The 21534-nt window shown below is 37.0% G+C and overlaps 2 protein-coding genes across 3 annotated transcripts in view; both read right to left on the bottom strand.

Annotated features, from left to right (window-relative positions):
• Nucleotides 1-18453, bottom strand: part of LOC113115432 (C-C chemokine receptor type 5-like) — a 30919-nt gene extending 12466 nt beyond the window's left edge. The window contains exon 1 of the mRNA XM_026283003.1: nucleotides 18207-18453. The gene's annotated coding sequence lies outside the window, so the exon portion shown is untranslated. The remainder of the gene's footprint in view (nucleotides 1-18206) is intronic.
• LOC113115415 (tyrosine-protein kinase receptor UFO-like) overlaps nucleotides 1-21534 on the bottom strand; it is a 1029470-nt gene that overhangs the window by 626843 nt on the left and 381093 nt on the right. The gene's annotated exons all lie outside the window — the stretch shown is intronic.

Here is a 21534-nt window from a genome sequence, read left to right as displayed (position 1 = left end):
ATCAATCTTAGATTTAAACAAAGGTGAATTTGAGATTACGACGCTAAATATAGCAAACATTAGCAAAATATTTTGATGTTGAGTAGCGAGCTCATTGGCTACCATTTAGAGCTGTAGTCAAGTCCAGCTTTGTCGAGTCCAAGTCAAGTCCAAGTCCAGTACAAGTCGAGACTGAGTCAAGACCGAGTCCAAAGAGGTTCGAGTCCAAGTCCAAAGGTTTCGAGTCCAAGTCAAGACCGAGTCCAAATGAGAGAAAAAAGGATCTTCTTCAAGACCACATACTTAACTACTGATAATGTATGTGATGCGATGAATACAAAGTGTTTGCAAGTACAATGGGAATTTTAGGATTACAATATTGCGTAGAGCTGAATGGCAAGGATAATGGATTCAAAAGCGAATAATGGACAAGGAATAATTCTGCCTGAATACTCCACTGAAGCTGGCACTGTCCGGTGTTTGCTAGATAACAGTTGAGCCATACCAATTTGAAAAACGAATGGAATGCATAGTCGATATTAAAAACAGGATGACGAGTATTTTCTTACTGCTATATTCTGAGAAAACAGAGGTGATAATTATAGGACCTAAAAACTCTGCATGTAATAACCTAGAACACTGTCAATTCTCGTCATCAGCTCGGAACCTAGGTGTGCTATTTGATAGCAATCTTTTCTTACAAGGCCACATTTCTAGCATTTATAAAACTGCTTTTTTCCATCTTAAAAATATATCTAAATTACGGTCTATGCTCTCAATGTCCAATGCAGAAATGTTAATCCATGCATTTATGACCTCAAGGTTAGATTATTGTAATGCTTTATTGGGTGGTTGTTCTGCACGCTTAGTTAACAAACTACAGCTAGTCCAAAATGCAGCAGCAAGAGTTCTTACTAGAACCAGGAAGTATGACCATATTAGCCCGGTCCTGTCAACACTTGCACTGGCTCCCTATCAAACATCGTATAGATTTAAAAATATTGCTTATTACTTATAGCCCTGAATGGTTTAGCACCTCAGTATTTGAATGAGCTCTACATTATAATCCTCCACATCCGCTGCGTTTTCAAAATTCAGGCAATTTGATAATACCTAGAATATCAAGTTTAAATCTAGATTAAAGACCCATCTCTTTAACCTGGCTTACACATAACACTAATATGCTTCTAATATCCAAATCCATTAAATAACTTTTAGGCTGCATTAATTAGGTGAACCGGAACCGTGAAACACTTCCAATAACACCTGATGCTTGCTACCAGAGAGCTGCACGGGTCTGATTTTGTAAATCCACACCCGCCCATACCCGGAGTGCTTAAAACCACATCCGACCCATTTTCCGACAGCAGCACTAATTAAAATCCGCACCCAACACGACCCACTTAAAATAGAACCGACACCCGACCCGCACCCGAAATCAAATCAGTTAAGCCAATCACACACACTTTTTTTGAATTTTATTGCCAGGTCATACAGAAGTTATTTATGGAAAACTCTTTTTAAAAGATATTAGTTTTTTATACATTTTATCTTAATTTTGATCAATGTTTTATCAATCAATTGCCCGTATTTAATGAATAAGAATCAAATATATAGCAGACAATGTAATAACCTTAGTGTAATTGACAGAATTACTAAAACATATTTTGCTACCTAAAAGTTAAATATTTTTTGTGTCACGCATGCATGCATGTCTATTTCCCTGATATTAAATATAAAACAAATGTGGACTGATATTTTTCCAATGTCTGGACTCCTTTATTAATGGAGTATATAAACAGATGTTTCAATATATTGGTATTAAATGCATTTTCTGAGAATTTATGTTTCACGTTTTTACTGCAAATGACGAAATACGTGCTCTTTGGTCCATCAGTGCTTGAGTCACTGATCACATTAGAATAAAATATCTATATATGTATATTTGTATGTATATTCACACACAGGTGCATCTCAATAAATTAGAATGTCGTGGAAAAGTTATTTTATTTCAATAATTCAAATTATGAAACTTGTGTATTTAACAAATTCAATGCACACAGACTGAAGTAGTTTACATCTTTGGTTCTTCTAATGATGATGATTTTAGCTCACATTTAACAAAAACCCACCAATTCATTATCTAAAAAAATTTTAATACTTCATAAGACCAAAAAAAAAAAAACTTTTTAAGTGAATTGTTGGGGTTCAGTTCTGGTGAGTTTGCTGGCCAGTCAAGCACACTAACACCATGGTCATTTAACCAACTTTTGGTGTGTTTGGCAGTGTGGGCAGGTGCAAAAAAAAAAAAAATACAATGGACCAACACCAGCAGATGGCATAGCAGCCCAAATCATCACAGACTGTGATACTTAACACTATGAGCTATGAGCTTCTCCACCCTTCATCCAGACTCTAGGACCGTGGTTTCTAAATGAAATACAAACCTTGCTCTCATCTAAAAAAGGGGACTTTGGACCACTGGGCAACAGTCCAGTTCTTCTTCTTCTTAGCCCAGTTAAGGTGCCTCTGAAGTTGTCTGTGCTTCAACAAATTCCTTGACACGTCTGTGTGTGGGGGCTCTTGATGCCTTGACCCCAGCCTCAGTCCATTCCTTGTGAAGTTCACTCAAATTATTGAATTGATTTTGCTTGACAATCCTCATACGGCAGTGGTTCTTTTGGTTGGCTGTGCATATTTTTCTTCCACAACATTCTAATTTATTGAGATGCTCCAGCTAGAAGTTTTTTTCTAAAAATGTTCTAAGAACATTACCATTGTTCTAACAATGTTTTTAGCGGGTAGTTTTATTTTTGTTCCCAGAACGTTCTCTCAAAAGATAGGATAACATTCTCTAAAAACATTCTAAAAATGTTTATTAATAACATTATTAGAACATTATCCCCTAACATTCTAATTAAGATTTAAGCAAAGGTTTAGATGTTGATGTCAGTTTCAAAGCAATGGTTTGATTTGGTGTCACCATAATGGTGGTAAGTGTTGCCTTTAGTTTTGCAATTTGCCACTTGACTTGTCAGTGTTGTATTATAGCTACTATAATCTTTATTATGACAGAAGCATCAAGAGAACATGTGCATGATGCTGACTGCTTGATGATAAATACGACCAAATATGTGGTCTGATTACGTGGTTTCACCCAACCTAATGTATGGTGTTAGTTGTGTATTATTTATTAAAGTGACTCAATGGGTCAACAGCCTGAGACCCAGCTGAATATAAAGCATATAATTTCAAGAATTCTGAAAAAAAAAAAAAAAAAACTCTTCTTTGTCACACAAACATCAAGATTCAGTATGTGACTCTCAACAATGGTGACATGCTTCATGCAGCAATGTATTTTGGTACTTCATACAAAACTCATCCACAGCAATTATACAAAAAGTAACACAGTAAATAGTAATACTGACTAAGTAGTGATCACCATAACGGTGACCTCAAAATAAACTATTATTTTCAATAAAACATCAACACCTCTGTTAATCTCTATAAAAACGTTTTTACATTTATGACATAAAGTCAATCTTGTTCATAATAAGTAAAATTGGTAATACTGTTTTTGGAGTTATTTAAGCTGGAGTTTGACATCAAACAAAGGTTGGGTTTTCACTTTCAACCAACATTTGACTTCTGAGCCCCATCTAATGTGATGGGAAGCTTTATAAGAATGTTAGAGGATAATGTTCTAACAATGTTATCAATAGACATTTTTAGAATGTTTTTAGAGAATGTTATCCCTCCAACTAAAATAAAACTTGCTGCTGAAAACATTCACAGAAAATGAAAACTTTCTAGCTGGGGCACTTGTAAATATATATATATATATATATATATATATATATATATATATATATATATATATATATATATATATATATATATATATATATATATATATATATATAGTGGTGGTGGGCTGCCAGGAACAAAAAAATGCCCAAGACTTAATTAATTTCAAGAAAAGGGGAAGGGACATAGTTTCACTATATGAATAGCTCAATGTCGTCAGCGAAACTAAAGAAGACATGGACAGATCTCTTATTTTGTAAGGGGAAAAGAAGCAATGGTGCCAGAGCGGAACTTAAACAACAAATTGTATGTAGTACTGATGTTTCTGTTTATATGTGGTCAAGCTCAAAATTACTTTTAAGTGACACGGTTAGAAAAATATCTAAGGTTATATCTTTCACCCCATGCATTTTCTAAAACAAAAAATTATATAAAACAAAAACACAGCTACCACTCAGTTGATCGTCTCATGTAAACAACCCTTTCTATATAATGATTTAAACTGTTTAGTTAGTTATTTATATATATATTATAGAAACGTAAAAAAAAAAAAAACACTTGTGATAAATAGGCTAAGCATTACATTTATATTATAATAAGTTTAGCGTAGTTTTTATCATGGCTGTCCATACTGATTTGATATTTTAATTATTTCCTTCTTTTGGTTTTGTTTTGTTTACATAAATTAAACGTATGCATTTACCAGATGCTTTTGTCCAAAGCGACTTAGAGTGCATTTAGGCAAACATTTTTTACCTAACATGTGTTCCCTGGGAACCAAACCCAAAATATTTTACACTGCTATCGCAATGCTGTACCACTGATGCACAGGAACAATAATTATGATAATAAGGAATAAGTGTAGGTAATATATGATAACATATGTGAGGTATTATTCATGCATCAACTAAAACAGCATAGATTGAAAGACTGCATGGACTAAAAAGTTCCATGGATACATTGTTAAACCAAATATATTGACCCAAAAGACCTGTATCAAAAATGTTCTGCACAAATAAGTGTACTATTACAACCCTAAAATTTCAAACACCAAAACAGCACTTACATAAAGATAAGACTGTCTGGGAAACAGCTGTTGTTTTACAGAGAGAGCAGAGAGGGAAATAACAGACATGACCTGTGACAATCACATTTCGCATACAAGAGAAAATGCAAAGCCAATAGCGTTGTTGAACAGGATGAGATGGGGACTGCCACAAACCACAGACCTGCTGCACATGACTAAAGAAGGTTATGTGTGTTTTTCAGGGTAAAAACCAGACCAAAAAAAACATATTCCAAGGTGTGCCATAGCCAAGACTCATGGTATCCTCAGTTGTGTGCTTTCATTTACCTCAATAGGCCTTTATCATAGTCGAATTGATTATCGGAATCTAGCATAAACATAGCAATATAGTATTGCCTTCAGATTTGTTTCACCATTACGTGTCTACACAAAATACATGCTTGGACCTTTCCACTTGTTAATTTGGTTTATGTAATTTCCTATATAATTATTTGGTTTGTTTCATTTTTTCAGGTTACATGACTAGTTTCACATCCATAAAAATGGTCAGAAAAGAAATCCAATATTATCCAGTTCAATAATAAAATGTCTTTTTTTTTTTGAAACAATGAAAAAGGAACAATGTAAACCCTCTGAGGTCTAAGGGTATTTTTGGGGCCTGGGGAAGTTTGGTCATGCCCTGACATTTGTACTTTAGCGTTGCTTATACACTGTAAAAAGTGATTCTCTATATTTATTCAATAAAATTGTGTCAATTTTACAAGCAATATTATTAATTAAATTTAACACATTTAAATTAAATAGAAATAATCATTCAAAACGAGTAGAATAACATTAAAAAATTAAGTAAAATTTACATAAAAATATTGATTTCATTGGACAAAAAACAAACAAACAAAAAAACACTATGCTAAAGAATACTATGCTATGCATGCCAGGCCAGTAGTTGGCGATCATGAAACACCCTTCGAAAACATTATATACATGCACATGATGTCAACCTTTTCACAAATTCACATTTTTGTTGCTTACATAGATATGATAAAGGCATCATGTTCAAAAGGTTGTAATGCCCCCAAAACAGTTATTGAAGTCACCTAAAGTTCACAAACTGAATCACTGAAGGAAAAATAGTTTAGTTGGAATCTTGACCCTTAAAGTTTTCTACAGATTTTTTTTTGATTGCTAGTTGTGATACAGCAGCTAGACAAACCAAGAAGGAAATGCGACCAGGCGGTGTTATTTGTTTTTACATCATCATTTGGTGTCTTATCAATAACATGTGTGCTGTGGTTGAACAATATAAGCATTGGTGCTTTCAGTCGTGGCCTAATGGTTACAGAGTCAGACTCCCAATTGAAAGGTTGTGAGTTTGAGTCCCGTGCCGGCAGGAATTGTGGGTGGGGGGAGTGCGTGTACAGTTCTCTCTCCACCTTCAATACCACGACTTAGGTGCCCTTGAGCAAGGCATCGAACCCCCAACTGCTCCCCGGGCGGCGCAGCATAAATGGCTGCCCACTACTCCGGGTGTGTGCTCACAGTGTGTGTGTGTGCACTTCGGATGGGTTAAATGCAGAGTACAAATTCTGAGTATGGGTCACCATACTTGGCTGAATGTCACATCACTTGCACTTATCAGAGAAACTCTTAGAAGCACCTCTGATCAAAACCTTGTTAAAAAAGAAAAGTGTTTTCATTCAGGCACACAGACATCAAGAATCAGCCTGAGAACCTCAACTATGGTGACCATCAAAAAGCATGTTACACTTCATTCTGGGTGCCACCAATCAAAACACATTTATTGCTCCCATCATGCTTTGCCGTATGAATAAATTATGAGCAACAATTCTAGCTTGTTTTGTGATTCTTACAGTTCGTCTGAATATGCTGTTTGTCGCCATTCTTGATGTCACTGTGTTTCAAAAGAAAGTTCCCCTCTCTCTGTTTTAAACAGAATTCTTAGACTCTGGATTACACTGACAATTCCATTTTTTTATTTTTTTTTAAATCACAGGGCTGCTATAATGAATGTTATTTTGCTTAAAGCTCAGACTCTGAATGAGTTTAGATATTCAGGTAGAACAAAGATTATGTAATAGCATAACCAACACTATCTGATCATCTTTATTCTTAGTTTGTCTAGCTGTTACAACAGCAATACATAATGTAATATTAAAACATCAAGGGTCAAGAGCACAACTAAAGCAAACACTGACCACTTTAATTGTAACCAATAATTTACCCTTTGATTCTGTTTGTGAACTTTAGGTGTCTTCAATAACTCTGTTTTGGGGGCCTTAAGACACAGCCTTTTGAACATGATGCCTGTATCATATTTATGTAAGGAACAAAAATGTGAATTTGTGAAAAGGCTGATGTCATGTGCATGCATATAATGTTTTCGAAGGGTGTTTCATGATCGCCAACTACTACTTAATTAAAATGTGTTAAATTTAATTAATAATATTGCTTGTCAAATTTTGACACAATTTTACTGAATAAATATAGGGAAACACTTTTTACAGTGTATCATGAATATCATTGTGATTTACACCTGAGAAGACAAAGGCCTTCATAATAAGCTGCATAATGAGCCTTCAGTCAGGTTTGTGACTGAGAAGGAGGAGTTACAAGAAAGTATAAGGACAAAATAAATGTATACAAATTGTATGTTTGTACTTTATTTAGAATATATTTAATTATCCCACAATATAATTTAATATTCACTTGCAAGTGCAGATAAACAGTTTATTAGGAACAATCAAAGCTGACTTTCAAACTGAATTTTTTGCATCATTACTCCAGTCACACAATCCTTCAGAAATCATTTTAACAATCAGATTTTCTACAAAAAAAAAAAAAAAAACATTTATTGTTATCATTATTATTAAAGCTGCAGTTGGTAACTTTTGACGCTCTTGCGGTTAATAAACAGAACTGCTTGCGTCTTGCGAAAGAACGTCGTAGCCGGAACTACATCTCTCTGTTTATGTCTATGAAGAATCACAAAGGTACTGGGTTACTCCGCCGCGGTGCCCCCGAAGCAATCTAAAATAGTCCGAATATAAACACTTATTATAGGTGCACCCTAGTGATTCAGGACAAGCCAAAAACACAGTTTGGAAAATGGATTCATGGTGTACTTGCTTATTATATACATTTTTCTACATTTTGAACACAAACAAAGTAACGGACCACAGCTCTGATTGGTTGTTTCTTACCGGGAGTGGATGAATTTCTGCAAATGGCAATAGGACACTGGGAGGAGCCAGAGGAGCTTGATTTTTTTCACAGATTATCTGTCTCATATTCTACTGTCAGGACATAATGACAGGTTTAACAAATATGTAAAAAAATATATTTTTACAAAAGTTACCTACTGCAGCTTTAATATTAGTAGTAGTAGTAGTATTAATGTTGAAAAGAGCTGAGAATTTTTTTTTTTTTTCAGGTTTTTTAGGGGGGATACATTTAACAGAATATTTGTTTTCAGCAGCAATGGTTTAGTTTTAAAGCAGATATGTCAGGCTTTCTATATTATCTTATAAATGCACAAAGTTTTGTTGTTAATATGTCTGTATACAAAAAAAGTAGACCCTTTTTTTGATTAATGTATTGCTCTTATCTGTAGGTGTAATTTAAGTTCTTTTCGGGGTTATCAAGAGAAAATGCCTCATAGCGCATACCTGTGGGTCAAAGATGTTAAGATGTTTATGTCCAAAAGAAATGTACAAATGTGAATTTGTGTCCATAGAAAGCACATTAAATGTAAGTAAAATGTCTACTTTTAAGGTTTCAAATACGTTTTTGGAGAATAAAATGTCAAAATTTGGTTGAAATAATGTTACATTGTCTTTCAGTGTAACACAATATTTATGCAAAAATTCAAACAACATGCTTATTTTGACGTGTACATTAAAATATCTAAAACAATAATGGAGCATACTAAATTTTATTGTGTTTTAAATTAGTAAAAAATTACTGACAAATGGGCAAAACCTAGGATAGTGGCAAATGTTAAAAATGTAAAATTACAACTCATTAGTATTTGGGGTGAAAGTAATTAGTCTTTTAATATGTCATAAATAGATTTTTGTTGTAAATATGCCTGACAAGATTGTTACACTGAATGACATTTTACTGGGTGTCTTTTGTATATCAGGGGAAAATGTATGATATTTATTTTTTGATCAGAATACCAAAACCAAAATTTCAATTAAATAAAACAGAAAACTTTATAACATATAACAGTTTAAAGCAGTATTACACTTTTTTATACTTAAACACTTTTTCGTCTTTGACTCTTGTATATGCGTTAATCAACTCCAAAGGGTTTTAATTAAGCCAATGTGCTACTGGACTATGGATACATGAATTAATTTCTTCCACTTGATTTGTACATATATATATACATGTAGAGTCTCTTTTTTCCTTTTGATTTGTGATTGATAGGATCAATCATATTGTCATACTCTAACAATTTTTTTTTTAGTTGTTTACTCAAGTTTACTTAAAATAAGCTAAATTAACATCATTCTTTTGATTTTTATTCAGTTGTCATTTGCACTCACTTTTATTATATTAAATGAAATTGTATTTGTAAAATGTTAAATTAAACCATTGAGGTTCAGTTGGTCCTACATTAATCATTTATGTTGCATTGACTGAAACTGGGCAGGGGTTTTCTAGTTCCCAGCATGCTTTGCATAGGGATAGATCAGAATTAATAAACGTTTTTGATACAGGGAAAGTCATATTAAAATTTGTTGTTGAGATATTTTTGAGGTAACCGTTATGGTGAAGTATAGCTTTTTGGTTAGGCTACAGGTTATATGAGCTGTAACTGGGCTTATGTAATGAGATCATTTTACTTGACCATTACTTGCATGCTACAAAAATTGTACTTTGCATGTATAAACAAGCATTGTGTTGGCTGTTAAATTATTATAAGAATAAATATGAGAAATAAAATAAATCAATTTGAGGGCCAGCACATTATTTACACAGGCTATATTATAAGCATTTCTACCCTTTACAATCAAATGATCATAGAAAACGAGCTGTATATGACACTTATTGACAACTTAAGCACAAGCTCTACTTTTCACAACAATGGTTACCAAAAAGACGAACAAACAAAAATATTTATGTTGTTTGAACTCTTTTAAATGTTCAAATCTAACAGTCCTTTCCATTTTCAAAAAATGCATAAAACTCATGCACCAGTCTAAACAGCAATAACAGTGGTTGGATCAACAAGAGTGAGTTATGTTCAGGGAACATTCACAGAATAAGCACAAATGTTACTTATCTGTAAATTTAAATTAATTTAATCAAAAAAAAAAAAAAAAAAAATCTTGAAAAAATATTTGTGGAAATAAGCACCATCATTTTCTTAAGTTAGACCAACAAGCTATTTATTTGAGTGTAGGCTTTATGCTTTGTAAACAAATTCAGTTCAATTCAAGTTTATTTGTATAGCACTTTTTACAATACAATTTGTTGCAAAGCAACCTTACTTTAAAAAATAGGTTTCTACAATATTTAGTAGTTGCTTATCAGTGGTGACTGTCAGTTTATGTACATATGGCAGAAATGTATGGAAAAATCAATTAAAGACGTAATCAAACAGAGGAAGAACACTATTAACAGCAATTATTATATGATGCAATCAAACCTATAGCAAAATTTTTTAGTTCTGTATGTTGTTTTAGGGTTGGCAGCATCTGAGGTCCTCTGAGGGGATGGCATCATCTCTTCTCAGAGAACCTAGAAGACCTAGGACAGATCCTTGTGGCACTCCATATTTTACTGGTGATAAATGAGATGTCTCTCCATTTAAATCAACAAATTGGTAGTAATCAGACAAGTAGGATCTAAAACATCTTAAAGCCTGCCCTTGTACTGACCTTTATTGTTTTGTAATCAATCTAAGCGTATGTCATGAATGATGGTGTCAAAAGCAGCACTAAGATCAAGTAAAACTAGCAATGAGATGCAGCCTTGGTCTGATGCAATAAGCAAGTCATTTGTAATTTTAAAAAGTGCAGTTTCTTTATTCTTCATAAAGATAATGTTTTTCAAGAAGGAACACAATTGAGCAGACACAACCTTTTCTAAAATTTTAGACATAAATTACGATTTGAAATGGGTCTGTAATTTGCCACTTCACTATGATCTGGTTGTAGTTTCTTAATAAGAGGCTTAATAACCACCAGCTTGAATGATTTGGGGAGGTGAAAAAAATTCTCCATTTATGCTCAAGACTACGAGTTTCTTACTCGAGAGAGGGGTACTGTTGTTACGCCTGCCTGTTTGCCCCTGATTTGTTAAAGGCTGTTAAAAGCCAGTTGATAGCCAAAGGAATTCTGGTAGTAGGAGATGAAGCTAGTTTTGGTGGGGTAGTGTATCCACTTGAGAGAGATTTAATGTCTATATAGAAACAAACACAGTTTGAGCTTAACAAGTAAGAGTATGTATGTGAGAGTGGACGTGAATATAGGCAGCATGAGATGAGGAAGCTTGAACTTGAACTGTAAGTAAAAAAAAGCTGCAGCTTCAAAATCCGTTCAGGTTGTGCATTCTTCTTTTGATGTTGGGCGAAACATTAACTTGGTTCCCCCATTTTGTGAAAGTGATGTGGACAAGTATTTTGCCCATTTTGAAAGGGTTGCTTCTTCTCTAAAATGGCCAGTAGAGGTCTGGACTCTACTTCTGCAGTGTGTTTTGACAGGGAAGGTTTAGGAGGTGTTTTCTTATTTTAAATTAAACAATTCAAAATAGCCATTTTGAGAGCATATGAGTTAGTACTGGAGGCTTATCGTCAATGATTTCGTGGTTATAAAAAACCTGAAAGACAAGCCTATGTTGAATTCGCTCGGGAAAAAGAGTTTACGTTTAAAAGGTGGTGCCAGTCTCAGAAAGTAGAGGCCTTTAACCAGTTAAGGGAGTTAATTCTTGTAGAAGAATTTAAAAACTGTACCAGGGTCTGTGTCTACTTATTTGAATGAGCAGAAGGCTCTTACATTAGCTGATGCAGCTGTGTTGGCTGATGAATTTTTTTCTGACTCACAAAGTTTCTTTTCCTGATAAAGGTTTAGGTAATCAGAGTAGAAGGTTATCTCAGAATCGGTGGATACCTCCAGTGAGTACATCAAATACGGTGTCAGGTGTGCCCCCTGTGGCGAGTCAGAATTTTTCTTCAGATAAGAAAGGTAAAGTGATCTGCTTTTACTGTCACAAAGTAGGACATACAATTTCTGAATGTAACGCTTTAAAGAAGTCTGCTAAACCAGTTGGATTGGTTAGACTTACACCGCTGGAGGTTCATGTTCACAAACAGAATTCTGAGATTAGGAACGGGCTCTCACATCAGGTAGATGTTGGAAATAATTATACAGAGTATGCTCCATTTATTACTAATGGTAGTGTGTCTTTGCCAGGACAAGAATGAAAAGTTTCTTTGAAGATTCTGAGAGACACTGGAGCTTCTGAATAATTTCTGCTAGAGGTAGTTCTTCCACTCTCCGCTCAGACTGCGACCGGGAAGGATGTGTTAATTAGGGGGATGGAAAGGGCATCCTTAAAAGTTCCCTTACACAAGATATATCTTACCTCTGATCTTGTGACTGTTGATGTAATTGTTGGAGTACGGTCTTCCCTTCCTGTGCCAGGGGTTTCTTTTATCCTGGGGAACAATCTTGCTCAGGGAAATGTCTGGGGAACATCAAAATCTTTACCATCTACTGTTGTAAATTCCACACCTGTGTCTGCAGACGTTCCTGATGAATGTGGTAAGAGATTTCCCCATGTGTTTCCTTCCTGTGCTGTCACCCGAGCCAGAGGAAAACAACTTAAAGCTGACCGACTGTGTGAAGGTGAACTTTATCTACATCCTGACAGTGAGGTAACCGTGGAGAAACCGTTACTTGTTCATTCTGAGGATGATGTAGATGGGTGTAGTTTTGTTCCATCAAATCAGATTGATGGAGGTACAGTTAAAGAACCACTTGGTATGACATTGGCAGATAACACCATTTCTGAATCATCAGATTTATTTTCTGAGGATTCTTTGTCAGTGGAGAAATAGGTATCAGAGGATCTTTTATCCTCTATTTTTCATGTATCTAGAGAGAATCTGATCCAAGAACAGTTAGGTGATGTAACTCTTAAAACTTTGTTCTCAGTGGTTTGTATTGAGGGAGATATTGAGACTCAGTTACCTTCTTGCTACTTCCTAAATGATGGGATGTTGCTGAGACGGTGGGTCAGTGAAACTTAGCCCATTACTAAGGTTTATGTTCAGGTGGTAGTTTCTCTTAAATTCAGACAGTCTGTGGTCCGGTTGGCTCATGATGGAGCGGCTGGACATATGGGGGTGAGGAAAACATATGATCGATTGCAACGCAGGTTCATTTGGCCTGATTTAAAAAGAGTCGTGGCAAAATTTATTAGAACTTGTCATGTGTGCCAACTCACTGGTAAGCCAGACCAGAAGATCCATGTGGCTCTTCTCCAACCTATTCCAGCTATATCAGAACCATTTGAGTATTTGCTAATTGATTGCATAGGTCCTTTACCTAGATCAAAATATGGTAATTTTTATCTATTCACAGTTATGTTTCTATCTACCCGGAATCCAGCTGTATATCCTGTTAGGTCCATCAAAACAAAATCACTTTTCAAAGCTTTAACTGCCTTTACGTCAACATTTGGCATTCCTAGAGTCATCAAGTCTGACCAGGGCCCTAATTTTATGAGCCGTCAGTTTGCTAAGGTTTTGCGACAACTGAAAATCATTCATAATGTTTCCAGTGCATACCATCTTCAGGGTCAAGGGGCCCTCGAAAGATTTCATCAGACCCTGAAATCCTTGTTACAGTCACACTGTGTGGAGCTTGGGTCTGATTGGGAGGAGGGGTTGCCTTGGTTGCTTATGGTAGTTAGAGAGGTTACTCAAGAGAGCATTGGATTTAGTCCAAATGACTTGGTATTTGGTCATGAAGTTTGTGGCCCTACTGCAGTTTTAGCTGACAACTGGATCCCTTCTGAACCCTCCCAAAATGTGTTGCATTTTGTGAGTGGTTTTCGATATTGGCTGTATGAGCAATTGCTCAGAGAAAACTGGGGAAGTCACAGTGTAAGATGAAGAGATTTTTTAACAAACGAGCTGTGGAATCGGAAATTTGAGGTTGGAGACCAAGTGTTAGCTTAGTTGCCACTTGTAAGTAACCCTATTCAAGCCCGTTTTGCAGGTCCTTATTCCGGTCCTCAAATGCCTTTCTGGACAGTATTATCTTTTGAAAACCACAGATCGATGCAAAGGAGTACAGATTTGCCATATAAACCTTTTAAAACATTATTTTTCTCCTGCATCTTCTGTGGGCTTAGTAACAGCTGTGCCAGACAGACATTTCCTCTTCAGAGAGTTCCTCCTTGAATTGTATGGGGGATGATTGTGTTAACGGTCTTTCTCGAGGGATTATTGAAGGGGTTATTGCTTTACCAATTAAACAGCATGCATATGCATATGAAATGGGAATTGCTGAAAAAAGAGGTGACTTACTTGCTAGACAACAACCTAGCTGAGCCTAGCTTTAGTGCCTGGAGTTCACCTTGTCTCCTTGTAAATAAGCCCAATGGATCTTACAGATTTTGCACAGACTATTGCAAGCTTAATTCCATCACTAATCCTGACTGCTATCCTTTAACCCGCATAGATGATTTTGTGGATAGAGTGGGGTCTGCTAAATTTGTGAGTCAATTTGATCTCTTAACCCTTTAGGCGCCAGAGGTTTTTTCCTAAAACATTCGATTTTGACATCTTAATTTCAAAAGGCTATATCTAAAAATGTATAAAAGATAGAGACTTTCTGTAAATTATAAAAATATTAAGGATGACCCAATGTTTATGTAGGGATTTTATTTTCCCATCTAATTTGCATATTATGACGTCATATGGGGGTGGTCATCTTGAATTATAGAATTTTCATGAAAAGTGACGTTTAAATGATAAAATGCATCACTTCTTTCCCCCAAAACATATCCCTTACCTTCTGTGTGCTATATTGCACAATACTGAATGCTCAGGTAAATAGTAAGTAGTAAACAAACTGTGTAAATCATTACTAATAAATGGTAGAAACAAACCGAATGTATGTAGCGGTTGGGATTTTCAATTTACTACATGCAGCAGGCACTCTGATTCCATGTATGGGGCACATATATATATTATTCATATGACACACAAACACAATTAGACAAGACCTGATTAGTTCAAAAGCTATGCCCCGTGTCACATCGCCTCTGCTTTTGCTATGAGCAGCGCGGCCAGATCTGCCTCATGCACGCGCCGAGTGTGCACAGCTCGGACTACTGTCAGTGTAATTGCTACTCTCCACCTTGCCTCCTAACTGTCCTATGAATACTTCGACCTCGTCTAACATACCCAGTGGCATTAGACAAAGTCTCCACTGCAATACTGTCGCCACGATTGCAGAGAGGTGCGGTCAGAAGACAAATATACATGTCTAGCGCAGTAAAAAATCTTCCGCCTCGTCCCCGCAACAATTTCGCGATGAACACTCCGACCCCGGCAAACATTGTTCACACCTCTGACATTTGGCAAAGGACCATTTATTTACATTTGGATGATGTGGTTTTGTACATTTCATTTTGTTTAGATCACCTAGCCCAAATAAGGGAGTTATTTGTTCATTTGACTGTGGCATCTTTAACTTAAAATTTGTCAAAATGTGAATTTGGGAAAGCTACAGTCACCTATTTGGGTAAAATAGTAGGAAATAGACATGTCTGCCCTATTGAAGCTAAGATTGAGTCAATTTGTGCTTTTCCAGTGCCTTCAAATCGCAAGGAATTGCGTAGGTGTCTGGGAATGACCGTGTATTATCGTGGGTTTTGCCCTAACTTTGCATCCCTTGTAGCACCCTTGACTGATCTTGTAAGTACTAAAGTATCTTTTAACTGGACCACTGTTTCCCAGCAGGCATTTGACGGATCCAAAGCACTGTTGGCTAGTGCTCCTGTGCTTATTGCACCAGATTTCTCTCAACCTTTTTGTTTAGCTGTCGATGCTAGCGACACTGGACACCGGGGCTGTCCTCCTACAGAAATGTCAGGATAGAGTTGAACATCCAGTTTGTTATTATTCAAAAAAATTCAATGTTCATCAGCGCGTTATTCTGTTGTCCTGTTGTCCAAGGCGCTTGCTCTTGTTTTAGCTATCCAACATTTCAAAGTCTATCTGGAATCATCTGCAAGTCCAATCGTGGTTTATACTGACCGTAATCCTTTGGTGTTTTTACATCGGATGAAGGATCGTAATCAGAGGATAATGAGGTGGAGTCTCTTTTTACAGGCATTCTCTCTTGACATTAAACACATTCAGGGCAGTGAAAATATCATTGCTGATGCCCTATCCGAAGAATGAGATTGTACATTTGTGTCTTGCCATTTTCTTTCTTTCCTCTTTTTCTATCCTGTCTCCTAGGGCCCAGGAAGAGACAGAGTGGTATCAACGGTGAAATAAAAAACAAAATCTTTCTTAGAGGAATAATTTTGTGGGGGAGGTGTTACGCCTGCCTGTTTTCCCCCTGCTGGCTCTGCTACACAATGCAGATGTTAATTGGGCTACAGGTGTATTCAATCCTTAACTAACTCACCAGAGTATAAAGACCAGTGACTTGGAATGAGAGGTGGCTCGCTTCGCCCTCACTTCGTCCTTTTTACATTTCTATTTTCTCATTAATCATCCCTTTGCTATTTTTATTTGAAGTGCCAGATATAGTTAATAACCACACATGTGTCAGATTTTTCCCCTAGTCATCGGCTTCTTTTGATTGTTTAATAATTGTTTGCTTGGTTTGATAATACATTGCTTTATTGTTAAAGAATTTGTTGTCTGCCTCTTTGTGTATGGGTACACAGAGCAGTTGAGATAATCAGGCAGATTATTTGTGAATCTGTCTTTGTTGGCTGGAACAATAGTTATGTCCGGATAATAACGCAGAGCCATATAGTTAATATCAGTTATACAAAGTAAAATCTCCAGAATTAAATCATCTCTGCTCAGAGTGCATATGGTCCCAATCTACAGAGAGTTAAAATAACACAGAAGCAGTGTTAAAGTTAATGAGATAATTAAGTGATTAATTAAGAGCTGATTGAGCATTAGTGATGAACAACTGCTGTTAACAAACAGAAACACTGAAGAAAAGAGAAACACAAGAACTACAACTGACTACAACAGCCCAGAGGTGGGACTTTCAAGTCACAAGCAAGTCTCCAAGTCATATCCCAGGTCCTCAAAGAGTTAAAGTTAATGAGATAATTAAGATACTAATTAAACAATGATTTTGCATGAGCAATGAACACCTGCTGTTATTGAGAATTACAGAGGATCGGATGTTTATGGTTTATTGGTTAAAATGATACCACCATCATGGAGATCAGTGTTTGCTTTAGTTGGGCTCTTGACCCATGACTACTGTGATAAATCTGTCTTTGTAACAATGCATGAGGTGTTGTAAAGCAGAAAGATCAGATAGTCCTCATTAGTGTTGGGCAGTGACGCGTTACTTTAATTCGATTACTTTTTCAGTAATGGAGTAATCTAATTCGTTATGATTTTCAAAAAAGTAATTAGAGTATAGTTACAAGCCTACCTTACTGCCACGTTATATTGCTGACAGAATGCAGTGTTTTATAATCTAGATATTATAAAAAGGATGTAGCACACGCACTGATGAGTCAAGTGCCAGTGGATTACAGACCTTCTCCCGCGAAACCCGACACACAGAGTGCAGCGCATTGGACAAGACTTGATAGGCAACTGCAGAGACTTGTGTGTGTGTGTGGGATTCGGGAGAGTAAAATGATTCACAGGACTCCACTAAAATAGAAATACATAAAATATCTAAAACAAATAAATTGGTATTCATCTATTGCACCAAATCAACATGAACTAATATAAAATATAAATGATTAGCAGGCACAAGTGTATGCAGAGTGTCATGATCCTGGCTCTTTTTCTTTCCCCCTCCCTTATTCACTCAGATTCTTTCCTTCCTCCTCTCCTATTTTGCACTCACCTTTCCTCTGCTGTTAATTTCCTTCAGCTGCTCCTCATTGCGCTACTCTCAGCACTTGGCTTCCCGCACCTGTTTCCCATTCTTATTTGATTAGCACTCCTACTTCTTTTCCTCTCCTCCCTACCTGCCATGCCAGATTAATCCTCTATGCTCGCTAACTTTGTGTGTTTTATCCCCTGTCGTGTTTCTGCCCAAGTCCTAGTCCTGTCTGTTTGGGGATTGCTGCATCGCTGGTTGTCTCTCCTGGATTTACCATTGTTTCTGCTGGTGTCCAGTGCGCTTACCTCTCGAGGTTGTCTGTGCCCGTGTTCCTACGGCGTGGGGAGGAGTGAGAGTCTAGAAGAATTGTCGTTGCTCCTCAATGGATCTGCCGTTCTCTCTCTTCTGTGCTGCTGCGGAGCTGTCCACCGTACTGATACCACCTGGGCGGTCTGTGTTTTTGCTTTTCTATTTTTTGAACAAGTGGAAGTTTTTTTTTGTTCCAGTTTTTCCCCTTGGGAGTTTTTTTGTGTTTCGCCTAGAACTATCAAGCTTCTGTGTTTTTCATTAGAGACTGACCGCCTGGGCGGTCTGTGTTTTTGCTTTTCTATTTTTTGAACAAGTGGAAGTTTTTTTTTTGTTCCAGTTTTTCCCCTTGGGAGTTTTTTTGTGTTTCGACTAGAACTATCAAGCTTCTGTGTTTTTCATTAGAGACTGTGTCTTGCAGCATTGCGCAATGCAGTGCTGAAATTAACATGCTCATGTATCCTAAAGTAGTACACTATTAGCAAAACCTTACACTCAAGAAGCAAAACATCAGCCCATATTTGCACAACTATAAGCACATTGTTAACCTCACACTTGTTGCAAAACTCTATACACTTAACATACATTACACACAAAAATCTATCATAAAGTCACTTCCTTGCAATACCAAAGCATTTACTGTCAAATTACTGCACCGTCCAACCAATTGGTTCAACACACTCATCAGGTGTGCAAACACTTGTTTGCTTAATTGTAGACACACCAATCAGGTGTATAAGCACTTTAAAAAGCAACAGGTGAGTTCATCGGTCTTCAAGCACAATGGAAAGAGTCAGAGAAAGAGTAAGACGAGGAGGAGAATGAGGAGGAGGACAAGGAGGCGGAGGAAGAGGAATCAACAGAGGAGGAATCAACAGAAGAAGAGGAAGAGACAAACGCCATGCTGGAGGGAGAGGTAGAGGTAGAGGTAGAGGAAGAGGAAGAGAAGAAGGTGCTCAAAGAGGACTGAATCTGACAAATGAGATCCGCGCAACACTGGTTGACCACGTTGTCCACCACAGCCTGATGCTGAGGGAGGCTGGACTGCGAGTACAGCCAAATCTAAGATGATACACAGTGGCAAGTGTAATAAGAACATTTTGACTGGAAAATAGGTATTGTAAAAATATCATATCAAAAAATATCTGCACGATTTCAGTAGCTGCTTACAGTACTGTATTCTATGCACTATCAGCACTTCTGTAACCTTTTCCTGTGAAATTACTGTACTATTGTATACTTTTTTTCTACATAGGATTGAGGGTCAGGAACGACAAGGGGGGAGGCTTCCTATGTTCACAGAACAGCAAGAGAGAGAGAAAGCAAACATGGTTCAATCAGGACCACTTCCGTCAAGTATATTTTATGAACATTATATTGCATACAGTTAGTGTTGGCGGTATGGTTATGTTCTGGGCGACACTCCACACGCCTGTCCATGCAGCCATGCTTGGACAGAGCGGGGAGACCAGCAAGACAAACCCCCCTGGGGTACAGAACAGAACCATTATAAGCATACATAATTACAATTCACAGTTACACGAGCTGTAAACAAAATGTGATAGAGACTGCTTCCAATGAAGAGACTGTATAGAAAGAACATGGTTAGATCAGATTATAGGTTCAGTTGGTGGAGTTGGGATTGGGGAAGGGAGTTAATTGCAAGCAGTGCTGCGATGGATGAGACACTTAAGAATGGGAATTTAAATAGACTTCATGTGATAGGTGTCCAGACTGGATTGGTACACATTCATGAACAGCTGACTGTCGGCTGATGCAAGCATGACTAAAGTGGCCTGACTGAATTAACGCGATGCTCAATCAGCTCCAAGCTAACATTTTCAATAACCACGCCAGTTTCAACGATATCCATCAGGTCTCCACATCAACACTGGCACACATCCTAAAAAAGAAACATATTCAAATGAAGCAAATTTATCGAGTGCCTTTCGAGCACATTTCAGAAGGGGTGAAATGACTGCAGCATGATTATGCAGAAGTATGTATTCACTTTAGCAGTGTGATCTTGCATACTGTCTCATAATCTTTACTGTACTGTAATATGTATACTAGATCTACACTGAACTACACAATTTTGCATGACACTGTTCTTTAGAGAGTTTTATGAATGGATAGAGAGGAGATCCAGCATGAGTTAATTTACATAGATGAGGCTGGGTTCCACCTGACGAGAACACAATAGAGGGGAAGAAACATCATTGGCCACAGGGCTATAGTCAATGTCCCAGGGCAACGTGGGGGTAATATAACACTCTGTGCAGCCATTACACAGAATGGGGTCCTCCACCGCCATGCCTATATGGGCCATTACAACACAGCACTCATACTTACATTCTTGAACCAATTGGACAACATAACCGCAGCAAATCAAATCGATCATATGCAATACATTGTTGTCTGGGACAATGCGTATTTCCACCGCTCTGCTCTGGTTCAGAACTGGTTTCAGCAACATCCACATTTCACCGTCCTATATCTTCCACCATACTCTCCATTCCTCAACACTATAGAAGAGTTTTTCTTGGCATGGCGGTGGAAGGTATATGATCTCATTCTCCAGGCTGATGTTCCCCTCATCCAAGCCATGGAGGAGGCCTGTGACCAGATGGAGGTAGCAGCAATGCAAGTATGGAGTCCTCATTTAAGACATTTCTTTCCAAGGTGTCTTGCTAATGACAACATTGCCTGCGATGTTGATGAAATCCAATTAGACAATATCTATTTTTTTTTTTAACATTAAAAAGTGACATTTTGTTACAGTATTATGAGTCTCCATGTCAACATTTTGGGCGTGTTGAGAAATTCGTTTCTTCAGTCTGCAACATTGGTCTGGTGTAGCGCTTGGTGAATTTACATAATATTTGTACTTTGTTGATGGTAGCCTACTTTAATCATAGGGAAGTGCTAAAAGTGTTTTAGGTTTATCACAGCAGAGTGTAACACGTGCAAACAGAGTATAGTAATGTGAAATGTGTGTGTTTCATATGGTAACAAAGTGTGTTTTTTCAACAGAAGTGTATCGTTTTTCCAAGAATGTTTAAATTATCCAAAGGACATGTAGTGTTTTGTTCGTTGTAAAGGAAGGAAGAGAGCAGGGTCGGCTGTTACTACTGACTGCTTTTATTTATAATTCAAAACAAAAAGTGTGCAAAACAGGCACAAAAAAAACAAAACATAAACATAAATTAGTCCAGGAGTGTAGCAGCCAGCAGTCCTTCTCTCGCTCACTCGCTCCTGTTTCTCCTGGTTTTATACTCTCTCCACGCCAATTACTGGTGAGAGAGAGGTGTTCGTTATTTGCGCTTA

Source organism: Carassius auratus, chromosome 15 (assembly GCF_003368295.1).
Source record: "Carassius auratus strain Wakin chromosome 15, ASM336829v1, whole genome shotgun sequence".
Classification (NCBI taxonomy): Eukaryota; Metazoa; Chordata; class Actinopteri; order Cypriniformes; family Cyprinidae; genus Carassius; species Carassius auratus.
Note: the sequence above shows the minus strand (reverse complement) of the source record. Positions and strands in the feature narration are given on the sequence as shown.